The following is a 10618-nucleotide window of genomic DNA, read 5'->3' on the forward strand; positions in this document are numbered from 1 at the left end:
AGTGCCGTGATCTCTTGATTTCTGAGCACTGCACACCTCTGTTCCCATGGGCACTGTTGACTGTTGACAAACAGCATGAAAGGCTTGCTATGAGAGGGACGCACGCCCACAATCCCATAAGCCCCCCATGGTTGATGGATGGATGAGAAGGAGGAGGAGGGAGGAGCGAGGAGGGAGGAGGGATGGAGGGAGGGAGGGAGGGAGAGGAGGAGGGAGGGAGAGAGGAGAAAAGAAAGAAAGAAAGAAAGAAAGAAGAAAGAAAGAAAGAAAGAAAAAAAGAAAGAGAACAGAAAGAAAGAAAGAAAGAAAGAAAGAAAGAAAGGCGGAGGGGGAGAGAGTTGGAAAGAGATGGAGAAAGAGTGGGAGAGATGGAGAGATGGAGTGTGAGTGAGGTGTGGACGATGGAGGACAGATCTACAGGCTCTTTTGGTATGTCTGGCCTCTCTCTCTGTCTGTCATCGTCCTCCCCCAGTCCCCCAGACACCTAACCATCGCCTTGACACTGACATTTTTCAAATTTAGTATTCCCCTCCGCTGTCCGCCGGGTTTTGATTATGTTGGCCCAACCTCTCCACTTGTCTGTGTCTGTGAGTAACCTGTCTCTACATAACCTGGAGGTGGTTTGTCAGTATTAAGCGACTGTCTGCTGCTGCTTACACACACACATAGTGGTATTTCAAATCAAGGTCGACGGCACCTTGGAGAGTTTAGCTGAGACTATTTCAGGCACTGCTCTGCCTCACTATTCTAGGCCAAGAGACTATATACACCCTTCATCACATCAGTTTGCAGGGCATTTTAAACCGGCTGCATGGCTAAGCTCTGTGGAAGAGAAGCAGGACAGCCTTTAATATCCCGAACAAAAACCGTCAAGCCGCAAACTAAGACCATATTACACCAAATGAGCTTATTCCACCGCTGAAAACAGATGCCATCCACATACTACATCTTACAGAAATGTAATTTGAGTTTCACGCCTCGCTAAATATTTCAGTGAAATGTCTTGTCAGTGTTTCTATTCCCCAGGAAAATGAAATAGAAATTGGAAGGGGAAAAAAGCAAAATTAAGTTGCCCTGCGAATGAAGACGGCTCAGTTGAAACGTGGAGAGCCTGTCGTCGCCTTGGCTATGCACACTTGCTCACTAATTCAAGAGGGCTCAATTCTCTAAAGGGGGGAGAGGGCTTGAAGATGCTAAAGTCATTAAACTATCCAAGTACAGTAAGTGAATGCCAAATATGGGGTCTAATTCATGCTTGTTTCCTTGCTAGAGGAGAAGCCTAGATAATGAGGCTCATATAGATGGGTTAGCTGACAACATCACGAAAACCATGTGAGTGCTTCCATGGGGCAGAAGTCAGCGCGTTGTGATTCTGGATGGCCAGGTTGCTAGCAAGAATCACAAGAAACTACCATGTGGGGAATCGTAAGTGGCTCCTTTCAGCTCCTTTCATCTTGTTCTTGATACTATGTCTTGTTTTGAGGTGTTTTTGACTGATTTCATGTCCATGCTAATATGGCTAAAATTCACTAGCTAGTTAACCAACAACTGTAACAATATATTTGTATTGTGCAAATTTATTAATGGAGATGAAATATAGCTTTACATGTTGTCAACAATCTAAGCCAACCCTGTCTGTTTTGCCCCATAGTTGCACAAAAGTCGGTTTTGTTGCTAAACAACCAACCCGCCTATAGTCACTGAGCATTGGAGATCAGACCTACCTCATACAGTATCAGCTGACATGCATGTTCTTCAACAATTAGAGAGAAACTACATTACACATCCATTTTGTGCTGTTAATTTGCTGAAAACATTCCCACAGCATGATGCTGCCACCACCATGCTTCACCATAGGGATGGTGACAGGTTTGGTGACAGATATTTCTGAATTAAATTTTCTATAAATTAGACTTTCTTTCACTTTGTCATTATGGGGTATTGTGTGGGGATGAGTGAGAAAACAAATACATGTTATCCAGGCTGTAACACAACAAAATGTGGAATAAGTCAAGGTGTATGACTACTTTCTAAAAGACACCGTATATCATCTTTCATCAAGTCTTAACAAAATATATTGTACTACTATAGTACTGTCTCATCCAGTGCTTCCATCCTCTGAGTCCCCTAAGCAGATTGGTGCTTTACCTTGTACTGTATGCCAACTGTGTAATCACACTCGAGGAGAGATTTTGTGGATTTATGCAAAGAGCCACAAAAACCCCAAGCAGCCCTCCCTGCATAGGAAATCCAAGTGTTGCTACAGCATCTAGAAACAGAGTCTAGATAAAACATGATAATCCCTGCAGTATATGCCCAGGGTTCACATCACGGTGAGTGCACTACACTGTTGCTGGATTTGGGAACCAACCGCTGCAGGGGATGGGGATGTTGTTTAAATGATGTTTCTAGCTTTCGGAAGAAGAGAGATATGACACACACTCTTGTCCCCTGGAGGAATCACTGCTCCCTAGTCAGTGTTTTTGAAGTCTCAGAGAGTTGAAATGTGCAAAGTAGCTTGCTAGACTAGAGCTACATCAAAGTATAGCAGCCACTGCTAGGACCCACTTTTAGTACTAGAGCGTGGGTGCAGCAGTGTAGTAGCGCGTACAAAAGATGGCACTGACGGAGAAGGCCGACATCTTCAGAGCTCTGACTTTTGCTATTTAGTGATTTTTTTTGTGTTTCTTTTTTCTTTTTTTGTAGAGAATGTTCATAGTATACTGAACAAGAATATAAACGCAACACGTCAAGTGTTGGTTCCATGTTTCATGAGATGAAATAAAAGATCACAGAAATGTTCCATACGCACAAAAAGCTTAAATGACTACCGACCCGTAGTACTCACGTCTGTAGCCATGAAGTGCTTCGAAAAGGCTGGCCATGGCTCACATCAACACCATTATCCCTGAAACCCTAGACCCACTCAAATTTACATACCACCCTAACAGATCCACAGATGATGCAATCTCTATTGCACTCCACACTGCCCTTTCCCACCTGGACAAAAGGAACACTTATGGGTTAGGTAACAACACATCCGCTATGCTGATCCTCAACACGGGGGCCCCCCTCACCGACAACGACGAGACAGCCTATAGGGAGGAGGTCAGAGACCTGGCCGTGTGGTGCCAGGACAACAACCTCTCATTCAACGTGATCAAGACAAAGGACATGATTGTGGACTACAGGAAAAGGAGGACCAAGCACGCCCCCCATTGTCATCGACGGGTCTGTAGTGGAGCAGGTTGAAAGCTTCAAGTTCCTTGGTGTCCACATCACCAACAAACTAACATGGTCCAAGCACACCAAGACAGTCATGAAGGGGGCACGACAAAACCTATTCCCCCTCAAGAGACTGAAAAGATTTGGCATGGGTCCTCAAAAAGGTTCTACAGCTGCACCATCGAGAGCATCCTGATGGGTTGCATCACTGCCTGGTATGGAAACTGCTTGGCCTCCGGCCACAAGGCACTACAGAGGGTAGTGTGTACGGCCCAGTACATCACTGGGGCCAAGCTTCCTGCCATCCAGGACCTCTATACCAGGCGGTGTCAGAGGAAGGCCCTAAACATTTTCAAAGACTCCAGCTACCCTAGACATAAACTGTTCTCTCTGCTACCGCATGGCAAGCGGTACCGGAGCACCAAGTCTAGGTCCAAGAGGCTTCTAAACAGCTTCTACCCCCAAGCCATAAGACTCCTGAACATCTAATCAAATGGCTACCCAGACTATTTTTTATCTGACTTCAACTCCAACACAGCTGTTCCTTTGTTCACACCGGACGTTATTCCTTTGTTTCATGAGCTACCAAACCGCTGCAGGTGTATATGCGATAAATGGGCTGGCATCCTGGTGAGACTGTGACGAAGAGAAAATCGACCAGCACTTCCCTCCGTTTTATTGGAAAATGTTCAGTCACTCGAGAATAAGATCATTCAAGAGTCTCCTATCAGAGAGACTTGAAATACTGCAATATTATATGCATTTCAGAAACTTGGCTGGCTCAATCTATGAACATAGAACTCAGTGGTTTCTTCATGCAGCGGCACAATCGGACAACATCAGCCTCAGATAAGTCCAAAGGGGGAGGGTTGTGCCTCTTCATAAACACCAACTGGTGCGCTACTTCCAGTGTGAAGGAAAACTAGAGCTTTTGCCATACAGAATATCTCACTGTAAGCTGCAGACATTTTTATCTACCAAGAGAGTTCTCATCCATAATTATCACAGCTGTCTACATCCCTCCACAATCCCACATTACTTTGGCACTCAAAAAACTTCATGGGACCATAGGCGGAGTCTTGTAGGCAACAACACCWCTGCCACGCTGACCCTCAACATGCGGGCCCCTCAGGGGTGGGTACTTAGTCCCTGTACTCCCTGTTCACCCACGACTGCATGGCTATGCACGACTCCAACACCATCATCAAGTTTGCTGATGACACGACGGTGGTAGCCCTGATCACCAACAGCGATGAGACAGCCTACAGGGAGGAGGTCAGAGGACTGGCAGTGTGGTGCCAGGACAACAACCTCTCCCCCAAACGTCAGTAAGACCAAAGAGTTGATTGTGGACTAGAGGAGAAAGAGGGGAGAGCACGCCCCCATCCACATTGACAGGGATTTAGTGGAGCAGGTCGAGAGCTTCAAGTTCCTTGGCGTCCACATCACTAAGGACTTAACATGGTCCACACACACCAACACAGTCGTGAAGAGGGCATGACAGAGCCTTTTCCCCCTCAGGAGGCTGAAAAGAGTTGACATGGGCCCTCAGATCCTCAAAAAGTTCTATAGCTGCACCATCGAGAACAGCTTGACTTGCTGCATCACCGCTTAGTATGGAAAATACACCGTCTTCGACCCAAAGCTCTACAGAGGGTAGTGTGGAAGGCCCAATACATCACTGGGGCCGAGCTCCCTGTCACCCAGGACCTCGATGTCAGAGAAAGCCCCGAAGAATTGCCAAAGACTTAAGCCACCCAAACTATAGACTGTTCACTCCGCTACAGTCCGGCAAACGGACCAACAGGCTCCGAGACAGCTTCTACCCGCAAGCCACAAGACTGCTAAATAGCCATAAGACTGCTAAATAATTACCCGGACTATCTGCGTTGACCCTATCTTGCACTGACACTTTGCACACTCACAAGACTATATAGAGTGCCTTCATAAAGTYTTCACACCCCTTGAATTTCAAATGTTGTTGTGTTACAGCCTGAATTTGAAATGGATTACATTTAGATTGTGTGTCACCAGACCGTACACAGCACCCCACAATGTCACGACAAAGATACAGGTGTCATTCATAACTCAGTTGCCGGAGATGAAGGAAACCGCTCCAGAATTTTCCCATCAGGCCAATGGTAACTTTAAAACAGTTACAGAGTTAGAAGTTAATGGCTGTGATAAGAGAAAACTAAGGATGGATCAACAACATTGTAGTTACACCACAATACTAACCTAAATGAAAGTGAAAAGAAGGAAGCCTGTACAAAATAAAAATATTCCACAACATGCATCCTGTTTGCAATAAGGCACTGAAGTAAAACAGCAAAATAAAAAGGCTAATTAATTAATTATAAGTACTGAATACAAAGCGTTATGTTGGGGCAAATCCAACACAACACATCCCTGAGTACCACTCTTGATATTTTCAAGCATGGTGGTGGCTGCATCATGTTATTGGCGTGCTTGTCATCGGCAAGGGAGTTTTTAAGGATAAAAATAAACGGAATAGAGCTAAGCACAGGTAAAATCCTAAAGGAAAACCTCTTTCAGTCTGCTTTCCAACAGACACTGGGAGACAAATTCACCTTTCAGCAGGATAACAACATAAAACACAAGGCCAAATATACAGTAGATTGCTTACCAATAGAACAAGGAATGTTCCTGAGTTGCCTAGTTACAGCTTTGACTTAAATCGGCTTCAAAAATCTATGTCAAGACTTGAAAATGGTTGTCAAACAATGATCAACAACCAACTAGACAGAGCTTGAATAATACAACAAATTATAATGTGCAAATATTTAACAATCCAGATGTGCAAAGCTCTTAGAGACTTACACAGAATTATTCACAGCTGTAAGCACTGCCAAAGGGGATTCTAGTATGTATTGACTCGGGGGGTGGAATAATTATCTAATTAAGATATACTGGTATTTTACAAATGTTCACGTTTTTTACATTTACAGTATTTTGTGTAGATCGTTGACAAATAAAAGACAATGAAATCTATTTTAATCCCACCTTGTAACACAACAAAATGTGTAATAAGTCAAGGGGTGTGAAAACTTTCTGAAGGCACGTATGCACACTATATACACACACACACAACACACACACACACACACACACACACCACACACACACACACACACACCACAACCACACACACACACACACCACACACACCACAACACACCACACACACACCACACACCACACACACACACACAACACACACCACACACACACACACACACACACACACACACACATATATATACTGTACACACACAGAATCCACCTACAGCCAAGAAGCGAAATAATTGATGTATACAGAGAAAAGAGTCGGCCTGAGAACTGAACCCTGTGGCACCCCCATCCGGACAACAGGCCCTCCGATTTGACACACGAAACTCTGAGAAGTAGTTGGTGAACCAGGCGAGGCAGTCATTTGAGAAACCAAGGCTGTTGAGTCTGCCGATAAGAATGTGGTGATTGACAGAGTCAAAAGCCTTGGCTAGGTCGATGAAGACGGCTGCACAGGGTTGTCTTTTATCGATGGCGGTTATGATATCGTTTAGGACCTTGAGCATGGCTGAGYMGCACCCATGACCAGCTTGGAAACCCGATTGCATAGCGGAGAAGATACAGTGGGATTCAAAATGGTCGATGATCTGTTTGTTAATTAACTTGGCTTTCGAAGGCAGGGTAGGATAGATATAGGTCTGTAACAGTTTGGGTCTAGAGTGTCTCCCCCTTTGAAGAGGGGGATGACCACGGCAGCTTTCCTCTTTAGGGATCTCAGACAATACGAAAGAGAGGTTGAACAAGCTAGTAATAGGGGTCGCAACAATTGCGGCAGATCATTTTAGAGAGGGTCCAGATTGTCTAGCCCAGCTGATTTGTATGMGTCCAGATTTTGCAGCTCTTTCCGAACATCAGCTATCTGGATTTGGGTGAAGGAGAAGTGGGGAGGCTTGGGCAAGTTGCTGTGGGGGGGTGCAGAGCTGTTGACCGAGGTAGGGGTAGCCAGGTGGAAAGCATGGCCAGCCGTAGAAAAATGCTTATTGAAATTCTCAATTATCGTAGATTTATCGGTGGTGACAGTGTTTCCTAGCCTCAGTGCAGTGGGCAGCTGGGAGGAGGTGCTCCATGGATTCTCCATGGAGCATCCACAGGATGCACATTTCTGTTTGAAAAAGCTAGCCTTTGCTTTCTTAGCTGCCTGCGTATATAACTTCCCTGAAAAGTTGCATATCACAGGAGCTATTCGATGCTAATGCAGTACGCCACAGGATGTTTTTGTGCTGGTCAAGGGCAGTCAAGTCTGGAGTGAACCAAGAACTACATCTGTTCTTAGTTCAACATTTTTTGAATGGGACATGCTTATTTAAGATGTGAGAGCATTTAAGAACAACCAGGCATCCTCTACTGACGGGATGAGGTCAATATCCTTCCAGGATACCCGGCCAGGTCGATTAGAAAGGCCTGCATGCTGAAGTGTTTTAGGGAGCGTTTGAAAGTGATGAGGGTGGTTGTTGACCGCAGACCCATTCGGACGCAGCAATGAGGCAGTGATTGCTGAGATCCTGGTTGAAGACGGCAGAGGTGTATTTAGAGGGCAGGTTGGTCAGGATGATATCTATGAGGTGCCCGTGTTTACGAATTTAGCGCTGTACCTGGTAGGTTCCTTGATCATTTGTGTGAGATTGAGGGCATCTAGCTTAGGATGTAGGATGGCCGTGGTGTTAAGCATATCCCAGTTTAGCTCACCTAACAGAATGAACTCTGAAGATAGATGGGGGGCAATCAATTCACATATGGTGTCCAGGGCACAGCTGGGGGCTGGGAGGGGTCTATAACATGCGGCAACAGTGAGAGACTTATTTCTGGAAAGGTGAATTTTTAAAAGTAAAGCTTGAACTGTTTGGGCACAGACCTGGGTAGCATGACAGAACTTTGCAGACTATCTCTGCAGTAGATTGCAACTCCGCCCCCTTTGGCAGTTGGTGGAAAATGTTGTAGTTGGGGATGGAAGTTTCAGAATTTTTGGTGGCCTTCTTAAGCCAGGATTCAGACATGGCTAGGACATCAGGGTTGGCGGAGTGAAGGTAAACCTAGGCGTTGAGTGACGATGAGAGAGGTTTCGGCTCTGGAGGCACCAGTTAAGCCAGGTGAGGTCTCCGCATGTGTGTGGGGTGGGACAAAAGAGCTATCTAAGGCATGTTGAGCGGGACTGAGGGCTCTACAGTGAAATAAAACAATTCGAACTAGCCAAGACAGCAGTAGACAAGGCATATTGACATGAGAGTGAGGCATAAAGCAATCCCAGGTGTTGATCAGGAGAGCTAAGACAACAACGGGTAAATGGCGATGAATGGGCAGAGCGGGTCAGTTAGGTACATACAGGGCCTGAGTTCGAGGCTGGGGCCGACAGGTAAACAAAATGAGGTACCTTGTTAATGAAACAGTCCAGGGGGCATCAGCTGTGTAGCCGAGTGATGATAGGGTCAAAAGAGCAGCAATAGGTGAGTCAGGGTGCCGTTCGCGAGTCACTACTACTCTAGGCGAGCAGGGGACACAGCGTTCCGAAAAGCTAGCGGGCCGGGGATAGTAGATGGTTCTTCGGCGACATCGTAACAGAATAGCCTGTTGAGACCACATTGGAAGATCACGTCGGCAGTCCAGTCGTGATGGATCGGCGGGGCTCCGTGACGACAATAAAGGGTCCAGGCCAATTGGCAAAGGAGGTATTGTAGCCCTAGAATTAGCTGGTATATGGGCCTAGCTCAAGGCTAGCTCAAGGCTAGTTAGTGCAGAGGCGTTAGCTAACAGTAGCCACTCGTTTGCAGCTAGCTAGCTGCGATGATCCAGTGTAATGATCCACAGCGGCAGGAATCCGGTGATGCGAGAAGCAGTCCAATATGCTCTGGGTTGATATCACGCTGTGCAGACAGGCAGGTATTATCCGAGTTAAGGCTGGCTGGTGACCGAGAAAAAGGTGAAGACAGCCAGCTGTGGCTAACAAAGACTAGTAGCTAGTTAGCTGGCTAGCTCCTGATGGAAGTTCCAGTTATAAGGAATAAAAATAGCAGATCCGTACCACATTAGGTGAGGCGGGTTGCAGCAAAGTATATTTAGTTCGTAGAAAAGTGAGATTAAGATATATTTGAAAAAGACCGGCTATTTACATGGGATAAGACACAGGATAAGACAGAGACAAACACACATGTCCGACTGCTACGCCATCTTGGAACCTATGACAGCCTCCACTCTTCTGGGAAGGCTTTCCACTAGATGTTGGAATATTGCTGCCYGGACTTGTTTCCATTCAGCCACAAGAGCATTAGTGAGGTCGGGCACTGATGTTGAGCGATTAGGCCTGGCTCACAGTCGGAGTTTCAATTCATCCCAAAGATGTTCAATGGGGTTGAGGTCAGGGCTTTGTGAAGGCCAGTCAAGTTCTTCCACAACGATCTTGACAAACCATACTGTATGGACCTCACTTTGTGCATGGGGGCATTGTCATGCTGAAACAGGAAAGGGACTTCCCCAAACTGTTGCAACAAAGTTGGAAGCACAAATTAATCTAGAATGTCATTGTATGCTGTAGCGTTCCCTTCACTGGAACTAAGGTGCCTGGCTCGAACCATGAAAAACAGCCCCAGACCATTATTCATCCTCCACCAAACCTTACAGTTGGCACTATGCATTCCGGCAGGTCGCGTTCTCCTGGCATCCGCCAAACACAGATTAGTCTGTTAACTGCCAGATGGTGAAGTGTGATCCATCACTCCAGAGAACATATTACCACTGCTCCAGAGTCCAATGGCGGCAACCTTTACACCACTCCAGCCGACGCTTGGCATTGCGCATGGTGATCTCAGGCTTGTGTGTGGCTGCTCGGCCATGGAAACCAATTTCATCAAGCTCCCGATGAACAGTTCTTCTGCTGACATTTCTTACAGAAGCAGTTTTGAACACTGTAGTGAGTGTTGCAACACGAGGGCAGAGGATTTTTACACGTTACGGGCTTCAGCACCCGGCGTTCCTGTTCTGTGAGCTTGTGTGGCCTACCACTTCACAGCTTAGCTGTTGTTGCTCCTAGACGTTTCCACTTCACAATAACAACACTTACAGTTGACTGGGGCAGCTCGAGCTGAAATTTGACGAACTGACTTGTTGGAAAGGTGCATCCTAAGACGGTGCCACGTTGAAAGTCACTGAGCTCTTCAGTAAGGCCATTCTACTGCCAATGTTTGTCTATGGCGATTGCATGGCTGTGTTCTTGATTTTATACACCTGTCAGCAATGAGTGTAGCTGAAAAATCCGAATCCAATCATTTGAAGGGGCGTCCAAATACTTTTCTATATATAGTGTACACACACA

The sequence above is a fragment of the Salvelinus sp. IW2-2015 genome, linkage group LG32, assembly GCF_002910315.2.
Source record: "Salvelinus sp. IW2-2015 linkage group LG32, ASM291031v2, whole genome shotgun sequence".
Taxonomy (NCBI): domain Eukaryota; kingdom Metazoa; phylum Chordata; class Actinopteri; order Salmoniformes; family Salmonidae; genus Salvelinus; species Salvelinus sp. IW2-2015.